The sequence below is a fragment of the Citrus clementina genome, unplaced genomic scaffold, assembly GCF_000493195.1.
Source record: "Citrus clementina cultivar Clemenules unplaced genomic scaffold, Citrus_clementina_v1.0 scaffold_7, whole genome shotgun sequence".
Classification (NCBI taxonomy): Eukaryota; Viridiplantae; Streptophyta; class Magnoliopsida; order Sapindales; family Rutaceae; genus Citrus; species Citrus x clementina.
The window spans coordinates 12,083,483-12,096,426 of NW_006262075.1; the positions used below are offsets into that span (position 1 = coordinate 12,083,483).

The 12,944-nt window shown below is 36.0% G+C and overlaps 1 pseudogene; it reads left to right on the forward strand.

Moving 5' to 3' along the window:
• The first annotated feature begins 2,813 nt into the window (after positions 1-2,813).
• LOC18036142 lies at positions 2,814-12,742 on the forward strand (annotated as a pseudogene).
• Positions 12,743-12,944: the final 202 nt, after the last annotated feature.

The following is a 12,944-nucleotide window of genomic DNA, read 5'->3' on the forward strand; positions in this document are numbered from 1 at the left end:
CCGTCTTTTTTGGTTTTCTGAAACAAGTGTAGCTGACTCAGAGGGAACTACTTCAGCATTCTTTCTTCGAGATTCTTCATTCCGCAGTCTATCTGTAACCATATCCAAGTTTAATTTACCATTCGGTGCCGAATTATTCACTGACACCACTAATGTCTCCCAACTATCAGGTAAAGAACTAAGCAACAACAATGCTTGTAACTCGTCATCTAGAATAATCTTCATAGTAGTCAACTGATCAACCAAACCCTGAAACTCACTAGTGTGTTCAGTAATACTGTGGCCTTTTTTATATTTCAAGTTAACAAGCCTTTTCATTAGATTGACTTTATTTTGTGCTGTTGGCTGCTCATAAATTATTTCTAATTTTCTCCAAAGAACATCAGCCTTGGATTCCTTCGCGACATGATGGTACACACTCTGATCAATCCATGACCTAATAGTGCCCACGGCTTTCTGGTTCAATTGAGCCCATTTCTTATCATCTATATCAACAAGTTTAACTTCATCACCTTCAATAGGTTCATGTAAGTCTTTCATGTAGAGCAAATCTTTCATTCTAGACTTCCAAATATCATAATTCCACGACTCAATTTAATCATGAACGCCAAAGACTCCTCTATTTCAACCACATAAGTAATAAAAACACACAACCTGGCTCTGATACCACTCTATTGGGAAAACGACTACCACAAACAGCTACAAATTAAGCGAAAATAAAATTCTTTTCCTCTTTGTGTGATTAAAATAGGATGTGCACCATAAACAAATAAGCAGAAAAATTAATCAATAAATTCAAAGCAAAAATCAACCACAAGAGACACCGATTTTAACGTGGAAAATTCAAATCGGGAAAAACCATGGGACAATAGTCCGATATAAATTTCCACTATATTAATGGGATTACAGTACAAATTCTTCTCCAGATAACACTAGAGGTTAACAACATCAAGATTTTCAACAATCTTGGCTTACAATAATAGATCTAAAATCTATTTCTTCAATAAGTGAGTATCTCCAATAACAGCTAATGAGAGAATAAAATATAGATCAACACGAGTAGAAATGTAAAGGGCGATGTCAGGAACTTATCCTCCAAATTTGGGAGAAATCAAAGCTAAAATTATTTTTCGATCGTTGAATCAAAGATTGAAAACCCAAAGAAAAAAAATATCTTTTTCTCTCGCAACGTCTTCTCACTTGCGCGAAATGGCTACATCTCTCGCGATTATTCACTTATTTCCTTTATATTTTTTTTGGTTAATTTCATCCAAGTCTAAAATTTTACAATAATTACACATCAAGCAAATTATTTTGGACTTTGGGCTTTTGGTCCACTGAAGTGAGATGGACCCTACAGAAGCAATAATCAGTGCAAGAAAATTAAGTGAAGTTCCAGAGATGATGGCAGATCTAAACCCTTTTGTAAAACTCCAATATCTTGGCCTCCGAATTCTACCAAAATTAAAAAAGCGTCTATTGGAATGTGTTGCCCTCTCCACATGTCAGGGAAATTTTTGTATCTGAATGCCCAATTCTCATTAGAGGAGAGGAACACTGGTGGAATAAGTTGCAATGGGAGGATGAAGCAACCTATAATGCTTTTCTTCCTTGTTTTGGATCCATTTGATGGGCATCAACATGGATTAATATTTTGCAGCGAACCAATTTGAATAAAACTTACGGTAAGTGCTTTTCCATTTATTGCATATTTATATCTAATTTTTGTTTTCCTTTATGGTTAAATTTTGCCCTGTATATGTTGTTGTACGGTGACATTCTTGAATCAATTATTAATTTTTTTAATTCTCGTCTCACAACCACCCTTTTGATCATGAGGATATGCCGATATCAAAGAGTCATAATTTGGGATACAAATGTAAGAATTAGGCAGATGACATGTTGTTTCAAAGCTTTCGAAGAAGGACTAAATATGTCATTGAAAGCCTCCAATTTTGCGACTGATTTTTTTTTAATTTGTTATTTTTATAGGTGGCAAAAATACCCGTCTGATTTGGACTCGGCTGATTTGGGCCGGGTACGGAGTATGAAGCCGGGTTGGTCCTGGGCATCACTTGAAACTCGGAACCTGGATTTTATTAAAAAATATTATAAATATATATTATTTTAAATATCTATATTTATTAGACTCATCTATTACATATATCTAATTTCATTGAAATAAATTTAAAAATTATAAAATTACCAATATATATATATATATATAATATTAAAAAAGTATAAAATCTGAGTCCTCAGATTAAAACCCAGTTCAAGTGTCTAAAAAATACATGTGGACCGAGTTTGAACATTGCGATACCCAGACCCAAACTTGGGTTTTGCCAACCCTAGTCTTTTAAATTGCTTGATTGTAATGTTTTAGTATAGAAAAATGATAGCCAAGACAACAATAAGAGGGCACATTGTGCATGCACAATAGTGGATAATTTCGGCATTCCAAATCCAATTAGGGTGGATAACCTTTTATTAGTATTAACCTTCTCTCGTATTCAAGTAATGTAAAATATGCTTAGAAGCTGTGGATCCCCCTTTATAAGTGTTGGGCTTATGCCAAACTCGATTGATGTGGGATGCCTTTATAGGCATCAAGTTTTCTCCCATACACTTTATGTTAAAAATAATAATGATAAAATAAATCCATTTTAAAATAGACTTCTTTTTCTTTTCTATATAAACAAACTCATTCTTCAAATCAGTTGTGGGTGGAAGGAGTGAGTAGAGAAGAACTGGGCCCCTTTCGTTCCTCTAAAAACCTCACCAAACCTCTCTTGTAAGCTTCTCAGTGTCCCTCTCAATATTTCTTATGATCTCGTTTTTTATTGAATCACTTCTTTTGTGTGCTGCATTTTTGTGTGTCGTATTTGGGTTTATCTTATCTGGAATCCTGTTATGATTGATGGAACAAGTAATCGATTTTTGGTTTATTTGGAATGGAATTATGGTTTATTTGGAATGGAATTATCTGGGTGTAACGGATTAAATTATGACATTGGGGAGAAGGCACTAAGGGGTTTGCTTGACACATTTGGTTCTGTGTTTACTCTGAAAGAAATAGCTTTTGCTTATCGTAATGCAAGGCGAAATCCCGATTTGGGTGGTGAATTTCTCTATCCCAATTGGGCTGGTGAATTTCTCTGTGACAAATAGGCAAACAGCTCAACCTCTTTTATCTATCTTCTACTAGTGAGGCAAGGGATAAAAAGTCTTCAAAATCATCAAATAGTAACATCTTCGAGAATTCATTTTATGCAAATGGAAAATCTAGACCTTCTAAGACAAAATGGCGTCCAGTATCAAGAGGTACCGTTTCAAGTTTTCTTGGTAAAAATTATGTAAACTTGCACAGCCAGCTAATGGCACTTTTCTAGTTTTCTGGCATCAAAGCCATTGAAGTCGTATCCAAAGGAGTTTCCCATGTCTGCACTTTGTGGAGAAGGAACTAAACAAAAACAATCAAAGGATGACCATTTGCAGAAGGATGTGGAAGATTTTCTGTTTAAATTGCTAGGAGAAGTGTTCCAGCTGAATAGGGATGTGATTCGGGAAGTTCCAGTAATGTCTTAAATATGTTGATGCCAATTTAATATATATTGTCATTTTCAATGTTCTTTCTTTCTTTCTTTATCTTCTTTTCTTCTACTTCTTCTTCTTTTTCTTTTCGTGTGCATGTGATCACTAATTTGTTATTATACTTAACTTGCAGGTAGTTGTGGATATGATATGCAAAAGGTAAGGACTATATCTTCCTGATAGAGGCCTCTGCTTTTTCCCTTTTATGTAATTTAGTAAATCTCATCTCCCTTTGTGATTGTTATATCATATCAAAGTCAAGTCTTAAATACTGCTGTCATATGTTAAGGTTCAACTTGCATTTTGACTAACATCCATTTGTTGTCGCTTCCAAAAGTGAGAATGAGATACTTCGGTTAATTTCAGTAGTTGAACCCAATCGAGTACTTTATCTAGATCTTCATGGTTCAAAGGCCTGAAACTTGCCCGTGATTGTAAAATGATATTATGTGCTTTTAATGCAATAGGGGGAACAAGGTGTCAAAGGAATTAGCAGATTCTATGGCAGATTCTATGCCTGTACAACTGTAACAATTATCCTTATGATTGTAAATCTTATATGTTTTCCTTATTTAGGATATACTAGCTGTAGGCTATTTTAGATAGTTATGTATATGATAGTTTAGCTATGTTTAGGGCTAAACATAAGCTTGTATTCATAGTATATAAAGGGAATTCTCTTCTAAGAGAAAGCATAACTTTTGCTCAAAATTCTCTGAGTTTATCATGGTATCAGAGCCTCAGTTCTGAATTCTCTTCTTCCTAGTTCATTCCCTTGTTCTTAGTTATTCTTTTTTTTATCAAGTTATCTCAGCCTCATGTCTTCAGACAAGTATGATGCTTTTTTGATCCGTTTTAATGGCACAAACTACTCAGCCTGGGCATTTCATTTCGAGATATTTGTCAAAGGCAAAGATCTATGGGGACAAGTTGATGGCAGGAAACCTGCCCCTGATAAAGAGATAGACCAGGATGGGTACGCCAAGTGGGAAGTCAAGGATGCTCAAATCATGGCATGGATTCTAGGATCTGTGGAATCCAACTTCATCTTGAATCTTCGACCCTTCAAGACTGCAGCAGGAATGTGGAATCATCTAAAGAAACTCTACAGTCACACCAACACTGCTCGTTGATTTCAGCTTGAACATGAGCTAGCCAATCTCCAACAAGGCAGTCTCTCTATTTCTGATTTTTATTCTATCTTTATGATTATTTGGGCTGAATATACTGATATAATCTATGCTACCTTACCTCCGAAGGTCTTAGTTTTGTTCAATCTGTACATGAAACTACTAAGAGAGATCAATTTATGATAAAACTGATATATGAATTTGAAAGCACTAGGTCCAATCTTATGAATTGAGAATCTGTCCCTTCCTTGGATACATGCCTCAATGACTTATTTCATGAGGAGCAACGACTTCTTACTCAAAATACCATGAAACAAAAAAAATCTACTTCTGTTCCTATGGCTTATGCAGCTCAAGGCAAGCCAAAAGGTAAGGACATCAGTATAGTTCAATGTTTTTGTTGCAAAGGATTTGGACATTACGCTTCAAATTGTTCAAAAAAATTATGCAACTATTGCAAAAAAGATGGACATATCATTAAGGAATGCCTTACTCGACCCCCCAAGAAATCTGAAACAACATATGCTACCTCAGTTGGTTCTTCTAGTGATGGTAGTTCTGTGGATACAGCACATTTGACCCAAAGTGCTCCTGTTCCTGTTCAATCTGTGACCCCATAAATGATTCAACAAATGATCATTATTGTATTCTCCTCATTAGGACTCTCAGGTAAATCACCCACTAGATCTCCTTGGTACTTTGATTCTGGGGCTTCCCATCACATGACAAACAATGCTAAATTCTTCACCAATGTAAGTAAATACCTTAGAAATCTAAAAATTCATACAGCTGATGGCAACTCTTTACCTATCACAGCCACTAGTGATGTTTCTTTTTCTATAACCAATGTCTTTGTCTCTCCTGGTCTTCCTACTAATCTTGTTTCAATCGGTCAGTTAGTTGACAATAATTGTAAAGTAGAATTCTCTAAATCTAGTTGTGTTGTGCAGGATCAGCAGTCAGGGAAGATGATTGCCAGGGGGCCTAAAATATGACGTCTTTTCCCTCTCCAATTTGCTAAGTCTCCATGTTTCTCTTTGCCTATCATCACTTGCAATTTTACTAAGGTTAATTATCGAGCATGGCATAAACGTCTAGGACACCTAAACTCTAATGTATTTTATGCTTTGCTAAATTCTGGTTTACTTGGGAATAAAAGATCACCATCCCTTAGTGTTGTTCAATTTGATTGCAATTCTTGCAAGCTTGGAAAAAGTAAAATTCTGCCATTTCCCACTCACACACCGAATGTTGTCCAGCCTTTTGATTTGATACATAGTGATGTGTGGGGTATGGCGCCTGTTACATCTCATGCTAATTACAAGTACTTTGTCACTTTTATTGATGACTATAGTCGCTTCACATGGATTTATTTTCTACATTCTAAAGATGAAGTGTTCTCTGTTTTCAAGCTTTTTCATGCATATATTCAGACCCAATTTTCTACTAATATCAAAATTCTTTGCTTTGATAATGGGGGTGAGTATATGTCTCATTTATTTTAAGAATTTTTGCACACCAATGGTATAATTTCTCAAAGATCTTGTCCTTCAACCCCTCAACAAAATGGGGTGGCTGAAAGAAAGAACTATCACCTTCTCGATGTTGTCTTCATTTGTACCCTCTCGTTTTTGGTGTGAAGCTTTCTCCACTGTTGTCTATCTCATCAACAGATTGTCCTCTCATTCCTTGAACCATGTCTCCCATTTCTTTCAGTTATTTGGCCATACACTAAGTTACTCTCATCTCCATACCTTCAGTTGTGTGTGCTATGTTCATCTTCCTCCATATGAGCGTACAAAACTCACAGCCCAAGCTGTGAAATGTGCTTTTCTAGGATATTTTATGCACTAAAAATGTTTTCTTTGTTATGATCCAAATTTGCATCATATAAGGGTTTCTCGAAATGTGATTTTCTTTGAAAATCAGTATTTCTTTTCCGCATACCACGACGATTCTTCGCCTTCATTTTCTGTTTTGCCAAAGTTTACTAACCCTTCTGCAGATTCTGCACCTTCTAAACCTATCATAGTCTATCAGCGACGCAAGAATTTAGTACCTCTCGGGCCCCCTCCAGCAACTTCCCTGAATGTTGATCCAGTTCCAGCAACTGCACCTGAACCTTTCAGACATAGTACTCGGGTTCGTAGACCACCAGATAGGTATGGTTTCACCTCTCCATTATTTTTGACAGCCACTTTGTCTTCTATTCTTATTCCTTCATCATATAAACAGGCAATAGAGCATGAATTTTGGTGAAAATCTATTGAATCAGAACTTCTTGCACTTGAAGAAAACCAAACTTGGGATATTGTTTCATGTCCTCCATCCGTGAAACCCCTTAGTAGTAAGCTAGTGTTTTCTATCAAGCTGCGTTTTAATGAATCCATAGATCGTTACAAGGCTCGGTTGGTGGTTCTTGGCAACAAGCAAGAATATGGCCTAGACTACGATGAGACCTTCGCGCCGGTAGCCAAAATGACCACTGTTCGAACAATATTAGCCCTTGCTGCATCACAATCATGTTCTTTACATTAAATGGATGTAAAGAACGCTTTCCTACATAGTGATCTCAAGGAGGAAATTTACATGAAACTTCCCCACGGTATGACTACTTCCTCTCCTAATGATGTTTGCAAACTAAAATGTTCGTTGTATGGGTTGAAGCAAGCACCGCGAGTATGGTTTGAGAAGTTTCGATCAACTCTTTTCAGTTTTTCATTCACTCAAAGTCAGTATGACTCCTCCTTTTTTTTTTCCAACAGACATCTAAGGGCATCATTGTTCTCCTTATTTATGTGGATGACATCGTTATCACTGGTTCTGATATGGAGGCAATTTCTAAACTTCAGAATTTGTTGCACTCTATTTTTCACATGAAAGACCTCGGTCAACTCACCTATTTTTTGGGGTTAGAGGTGCATTATCTGCCTCAAGGTATCTTCTTGAATCAACACAAGTATATTCAGGATTTAATTTAATTAGCTGGACTTATGGACAAAAATTCTGTTGACACCCCAGTGGAACTTAATGTGAAATATCGACAAGACGAAAGGGAACTACTTCAAGATCCTACTTATCTATCTAACTATCACCCGCCCAGACATCTCTTATGCTGTCCACACCGTTAGCAAGTTCATGCAAGCCCTTCGACATCTCCACGTATCCACAGTCCGCCGCATCATTAGATATATTCTTGGCACTCTTAACTGCAGTTTATTCTTCCCTACTGGTTCTTCACTCCAACTACAAGCCTACAATGACGCAGATTGGGCTAGCTGCCCGGACACGAGAAAATCTACTTTGGGATGGTGCATGTTTCTTGGTGATGCCCTTAGCTCTTGGAAATGCAAAAAGCAAGACTCAGTCTCCAAATAATCCACTGAGGCAGAATACCGCGCCATGTCTGTAGCCTGCTCCAAGATCATTTGGTCGCGTGGTCTCTTAACAGAGCTTGGTTTCTCACAACATCAACCTACTCCCCTACATGCTGACAACACAAGTGCCATCCAAATTGTAGCCAACCCTGTCTACCATGAGCGCATGAAACACATAGAGGTTGACTGCCACTCTATTCGAGAGGCCTATGACCACCAAGTTATCACCCTCCTGCATATCTCCACTACTCTACTGATTACGAATATCTTCACCAAATCCATGACATGTCAGCGACATAACGTTCTTGTTAGCAAATTGATGCTTGTAGATTTACCAGCATCAATTTGAGGGGGGATGTCAAAGGAATTAGTAGATCTTATGGCAAATTCTATGCCTGTACAGCTGTAACAATTATCTTTATGGTTGTAAATCTTATATTTTTTCCTTATTTAAGATATACTAGCTGTAGGCTATTTTAGATAGTTATGTATATGGTAGTTTAGCCATGTTTATGGCTAAACATAAGCTCGTATTCATAGTATATAAAGGGAATTCTCCTCCAAGAGAAAGCATATGAAAGAAACTTAGTTCTATATTGTTTGGTAGGCTAGAAAATGAAAGAAAATAAAAGAAAAGCTTTGCAAAGAAAACTGTTAGATCCTTTTATTATACCAAACTTACAGTTTAATGACTAAAAATTGATATTTATATTGAGCTACAAACTCTTCACACACACACACGAGATTGTTGCAACACATAACCAATTGCTGTATAACTAACTTGACACATCAGCTCAACCAGCTAACTAACTTTGACAGGTCAGCTTAATGATTTGATCTGATACAACCAGCTACACAGCAACATCATGCTCTGCTCCAGCTTCATCTAATTCACTAACAACTTTTGCTCAAAATTCTCTTAGTTTATCACAGGGAAGTATAGCTTTGGAAAAGGCCGGATCAATAACTATGGAGAGATTTATAAGTGATAAAAATTCCCGTAACCCGCTGTCAAGAAAATTTCACATAGTTAAAGACGCCATTTTGTTTCAGCCAAAAATGTTTGTTTAATCTGCCAAAAATGTTTGTTTCGATTAAAGACTTGAACCGTTTTCATTTAACCTGATTGTGATGCTTTATGTTATGTATGTTCCTCTCAATCAAGAAAAGTTGAGGTTCATGATTTTATATTTCTATCTTGTAACTTGCAATAATAACTGGTCTTCTTGTTTTTGTAGCTTGATAACATGAATTTTCCTTCTCAAGTTAATTTGATCAATAAAGTAATTCTTCAAAGAAAATATGCCCATTCTATAATCATTTTCTTAGCTAATATGTTTTTTTTTTGTTTACTCTTCAGAGTGTGTCGAAACTAATTGATTGCTCGGCAGAGACTTTGGGTGACAAGTCAAAATTTCATGGTAAATCCTCTGAAAAGGTATGCATAATTCCTGAATATTAAATAACCAATGGTCATAGTTTTTGTACACGACTCTTTTTGTGGAGATCGTTAAAAGTGGTTGATGATCCATTTGTAATTTCATAGAGGGATCATCAATTCCTTTTCTTTTCTGTGGCTAGGCATCACTTTCGTGCCAAAGTAAGGAAATCTATTTTAGGTAATGTAAAAAACAATGGTAGGATGTAATAGCTTATTATGCACTGACAATAACTTTTTGTATAATTGTCAGTTTAAGGAATACAAGAGGAACTCTGTTGACAAATTCATCCAAGATAGATGCTAAAATTATTTATGCATGCCAGTTGCCTTAACTAATTTTTCTTAACACTTGTATTGAACAGGAAATGAGTATGCAATTTGTGTACGTGCCATTGTGGAGAATTTGGATATTCTTATTTAAGTAAGAAGAAGAGTATTTGCCTCATCTTTAAACAATGAATCTTTGAGAAATGAGGAGTGGGTGATTGGAAGTGTCTTCATGTAAATGTTCATTTACTTGTATTTTGAACTATTATGAGAATCTTTTATATGCCAAATTAGTAATACAAATGTTCAGATGATTTTTCCTGTTGATCACGCGTTTGTGTCTGCAGACAACCATTGTATATCACTTTATTCTGATGTGCAATTATGTATAGATTAGAAGAAAAGAAATAATAGTCTTATATTATTGTTTGGTTCATGATTATTAAACGATTATGGCTTCAAAAAATCTACAAATTCCTTCTGTTCATATATGAATGTGCCAAGTTTGCTATATCTTAGATTGCCTTCTTCCAAGATAACAAGTTCATATGTTTTTTAATCCTCTTCAATCACAGTTGAATTTTAAGTGTTAAGATTTGTTATTAATACCTGGTTCCCTGTTATTATGATTTTTATTATGATTTCATAAACAGTGTACGGACATGTGCTCTACTTTTAAAGGGCCTCCACGTGAAAGAAAATTGCAACAATTGAATTCTTCCGGAGGGTATGGCATTTAATTTATTTTCTCAACTTCTTGTAAGACTAATATATTTCCTTCAGTAGGCAGGGCATGTTGGGAAGGGCTTTTATTGAAAGAATTCTGATATTTCTTAGACTTTGTTTTGGAAGGGAGGTGGAGGGATTTCTCATCCATATATGGTTACTTGATTAGCTTTTGACTGTATTGCCTCAGTCGTGCAAAGGAAGATCCAAATACTAATGAATGAGAATTGGTTAGAGACCCAAAAGACAGAAATGAACTACAGAAGGAAGTTTTTGCTGCTTTATTTAGTGTTCCTGAGAACTCTGATGAAGATGGAGTGGAGGTCCAAAGCATTAAGAAAGGTGGTGAGTGAACCGCCAGAGGAATTGGTACCAGAATACAAAGCTAATGTGGTGCATTTGCAGCAAGATAACCAGACTAGTATGTGCTCTTGTATTAACTATATTGACTGGATTTGTGAGCATGTTCATTTTTGTGTGTATAATCACTTTTGTATTTATGCATATTAATGTTAGTAGGATTCTTGATTTCCTCCACTTACTGGAGAACTAGTGGAAAGCTTTATAGTGAAATATCTGCAATAACTAATGGAAACCATGATTTGAATATTTTCTCTCACCTGGAGAGCTTTGTAACAGATGTACTTTGTGGCTATGGAATACTAGAGATTCTGCAATAACTAATGGAAACTCTGATATGAATATTTTCTCTCACCTGCAGAACTTTGTAACAGATACACTTTGTGGCTCTGGAATGTCTAAAGATTTTGTCTGCTTCAGTTAGATCAAATATCTTTTAGTTACCTACATTATGGAAAAGATAGAGTTCTCTGAATCTGAAAGACTGAAACATTTTGCATATTTCGTGAAAGGAAAATATCTGTAGATACTAGTTCATGCATTGAGGTAACATCAATGTTAAAGAAAAACAGCAATAACTTATTATATAGAATTAGGTTCACTTGCTTTAAATGCTGGTCTGGTCAACCATATGAACCTGTAAGTGTATCTGCAGAAATATATATGGGGGGACAAACTAGCTAAATTTTCCTCTCATTTCTGGCTTTGGTCATTTTTTCCCCTTATTTTTCAGCTTTCCTTCTCCTGAAGTATGTTAACAATTGCAGATAATGACGAAGAGGACAGCTTGCAGGCTCTTCGTGGAGCTGTGATGGAATATAGGGGCACAATGAAAGAACATTTTAAAGCTGTAGGTTCTTTTTCTCCTGTCATTTATATTTGCTCACACATTTTTCATATGCTCCAAGCATGCAAGTTTGTATGTGTCTTTGCCTTTTAAGTTTTAAAAACCATAAGGTAAGAATACAGTTCCTCGTCAGGTTATTGATGCATTCACTCCGGAGGATCATGTTCGAGCAGGAAAACTTCTAGAACAGGCAAGGTTTTCCATCTACAGCCATCTATTGACAACAGATACATTTTCATTCAGCAGACACTGTTAGCATTCAAGATGCTGGCAGATTCACTTGATTCTTATTAGTTTGTTTAGTGGTAAAGCATATAACCTGTTTTTCAAAGCCAAGTTGTGCTATTGATTATGTTAACTTTATTGTTCACATAAAGTGATATGGAGGAAATAATCATTGTAGGAAAATTAGGTGAAGAGGTGATGTCAAATCTTGAACCTGTTACAAAACTCCAAGTTCTTTACTTGAAGAAGCTACCAAATTTGAACAGGGTCCACTGGAAGGCCTTGCCATTCCCTGATGCCTGCAGAATTTTTGTATTTAAATGCCCAGAGCTTAAGAAGCTGCCACCGGATCTTGAAAGGGCAGGCCAAGGTAAAATTCTTATCAAGGGAAAGGAAGATTGGTGGAAACAACTTCAATCGGAGGATCAAGTAACTCAGAATGCATTGCTTCTATTTTTAAAATCAACTGACAAGTGATTGAAGGGGGCATCATCAACATCATCAACATGGATGGAGAGATTCAGGAGCAGATCCGCAGGGTTTATTACGACCTGTGGTGGTTGCTTTTTTGTGACTTGTTCCCTTTCATTTTTTCACTTCCTGTCATATTATCATTTCTTTGTCTCTGTTTCTATTGCTGATGTTGCTGCATGCTTGCAGCCCTTGACAAAGTTAGCAATGCAATATAGATTTTGAAATTAAATTTTGTATGTTCGGGACAGTCACAAAGTACTACTTGTTCTATATGGGGGTGATGTGAATCAACTTTTCAATTATATATTCTGTGGTAATTGTGAATTCAATTTCATTTGTCTCCTGCAAATTATGAAGAAAGTGCAGAGTTAGAATATCGAAAAGTTCACTGGCAAATACTTTGTAAAAGCTTCGGAGTGAAACAGGGAATGCACTTGCAACTAAGGACAAATTGGTGGCCAGCTAATGCATTCATTTTATGTACATTCATCTTTTTAATTATTGAA